Here is a 2,875-nt window from a genome sequence, read left to right as displayed (position 1 = left end):
ACACACCAGAGGCGGGGCAGGCGCGTGATTGGCGGACTTTGCGACCACTGGCCTCCCAGCAAAACGCATCCAGAGGCCAGCCCCGAGTGCGCAGGAAGGCAATCCCTCGGGATGGAGGCTGCCGTCTGGGAGAGCGTTGCATGACGGGAATTGAGGTCGCGATCCGAAGGCAGCTCTGGGGGATGTGGATAGTGGAGGCTGCTGCTGGCTTAGTGCTGGGAGGGACGGGAGCTTTTCGCGAGTAGGTTTGCTCAGAGGTCCAGTCGGTTTCTCCGGATTAGCGGCTTTCCCTTTGTGCAAATCACCCGTTAGGTCGCATTCCCACAGACACTTGTATATGGGCGGTTAACCTCACTGACCGCGAACAGGAAATACTTCTGAATGTGCCCGTATTTCTCCTGGCTCACATTTTGTCCTTTCCCAGCAGTTGTAGGTGACTTTTGTTCGCATTTTCTCATAAAAAAATAAAAATCAAATTACACGTACATTGTGATGTCGTACAAAGAAATTTGTAAAAGAAAAAGAAACATCTGCTAACTAGAAAAAATTGCAGGGATAAATGAATCCACCTGCACTGCATTTCAAGGTGAACCATAAATTAGTCAGACACATTTTAGCCCTTTCAGCCTACCATACTGTTGTGGTGAATGGCTGCTGAATATGCCCCTAGACAGATTTATCTATGGACTATCTACCTAACAGTCAGCTGTGAAAATCACTGATTGATCATGTGCCATCAAGTCACTGTCGACTCTTAGCGAGCACACAGATTTCTCTCTATAATGTTCTGTCCCTAAACTGGTCGTTCAGGTCCTCCACTGGTGCACCTGTTTACACAGTTAGTCCATCCACCTACTGGTCATCCTCTTCTCTTTCCTTCCACCTTTCCCAGCATTAGAGCCTCCTCCAGAGAGCTGAGTCTTCGCATAACGTGTCCTAAGTAGGATAATGTGAGCCCGGTCATTTGTGCCTCTAGTGCGAATTGTGGGTTGATTTGTTCAATGATCCATTGATTTGTTTTCTTAGCCTTTTCCTTTTTTTCCACTCCTTAAATATATATCACAATCCTTCCCTAATTACAGCATAATGTTCCCATTTCTGCTGTCCCTTTCCTCCTGTTAGGGAAAAAAGTAGCGTCTTGAAAGAAGAAATGCTCTAAAAATCAGGAAAGTCAAATTTTATATAGTAAAACACCAAAATCCAAGCACAATATGTGAAATGGTTTAGGAAAATAAAGCTATTCCAGTGCTGTGAATATATTTCACACTTTACTGTAAACTTTTTTCTCAGTAACCAGAACTCAGTTTTTAAAAGGGACTGAAAGATTTCAGACAGCGTCCTCTGCTGGATGAAAACTAAAATTCCATATGTGCTTGAGACTGATATTCAAATCTAAAAATTAAATTGTCTAATTAAACACACAACTCCCCTTGTCTTCCTACTTTGAAGGTGACGCCTTGAAAATCATAAGCCATTACCTGATTCACTTTTATTATTTTAAAAATGATCATATGGATAATATATGTAAATAAGCTTTCTCCCTACTACAGTAAGTTACCATGTTGAAGTATTTGTTGTTGTTTAGTCGTTAAGTTGTGTCTGACTCTTTGTGACCCCATGAACCATATTGCGCCAGGCCTTCCTGTCCTTCACTGCCTCCCTGAGTTGGCTCAGTTTCATGCTCATTGCTTCAGTGATGCTATCTAACCATCTCATCCTCTGCCGTCCTCTTCTCCTTTTGCCTTCAATCTTTCCCAGCATCAGGGTCTTCTCCAAAGAGATCTCTCTTCGCATTAGGTGACCAAAGTATCTGAGCTTGAGCTCCATTATCGATCCTTCCAATGAGCAATCAGGGTTGATTTCCTTTAAGATTGACTGGTTTGACCTCCTAGCAGTCCAGGGGACTCTCAAGTCTTCTCCAGCACCACAGTTCAAAGGCATCAATTCTTCAGCGCTCAGCCTTCTTTATGGTCCAGCTCTCACAGCCATACATTACTACTGGAAAAACCATAGCTTTGACTATGCGGATCTTTATCGGCAAGGTGACGTCTCTGCTTTTTAATATGCTATCTCGGCTTGCCATAGCTTTCCTCCCAAGGAGCAAGAGTCTTTTAATTTCATGGCTGCAGTCTCTGTCTGCAGTGATCTTGGAGCCCAAATAAATGAAGTCTGTTACTGCTTCCATTTCTACCCCTTCTATTTGCCAGGAATTGATGGGTCCAGATGCCATGATCTTAGTTTTTTTAATGTTGAGTTTCAAGCCAGCTTTCGCACTCTCTTCTTTCACCCTCATCAAGAGGCTCTTTAGTTCTTCTTCACTTTCTACCATTAGGGTGGTATCGTCTGCATATCTGAGGTTGTTGATGATTCTCCCTGCAATCTTAATTCCAGCTTGTGATTCTTCCAGCCTGGCATTTCTCATGATGTACTCTGCATATAGGTTAAATAAGCAGGGTGACAGTTTACAGCCTTGTTGTACACCTTTCCCTATTTTGAACCAATCGGTTGTTCCATGACCGGTTCTAACTGTTGCTTCTTGGCCCGCATACAGATTTCTCAGGAGACAGGTAAGGTGGTCTGGTACTCCCATCTCTTTAAGAATTTGCCACAGTTTGTTGTGATCCACACAATCAAAGGCTTTTGCATAGTCAATGAAGCAGAAGTAGATATTTTTCTGGAACTCTCGTGCTTTCTCCATGATCCAGCGAATGTTGGCGATTTGATCTCTAGTTCCTCTGCCTCTTCGAAACCCAGCTTGCACATCCGGTAGTTCTCGGTTCATGTATTGCTGAAGCCTAGCTTGTAGGATTTTGAGCATAACCTTGCTAGCATGCGAAATGAGTGCAATTGTGCGATAGTTTGAACATTCTTTGGC

Source organism: Python bivittatus, unplaced genomic scaffold (genome assembly GCF_059951505.1).
Source record: "Python bivittatus isolate LINGU-HERP-01145 unplaced genomic scaffold, Pbiv_v1 ctg000480_np1212, whole genome shotgun sequence".
Classification (NCBI taxonomy): domain Eukaryota; kingdom Metazoa; phylum Chordata; class Lepidosauria; order Squamata; family Pythonidae; genus Python; species Python bivittatus.
This window is presented reverse-complemented; position numbering follows the sequence as displayed.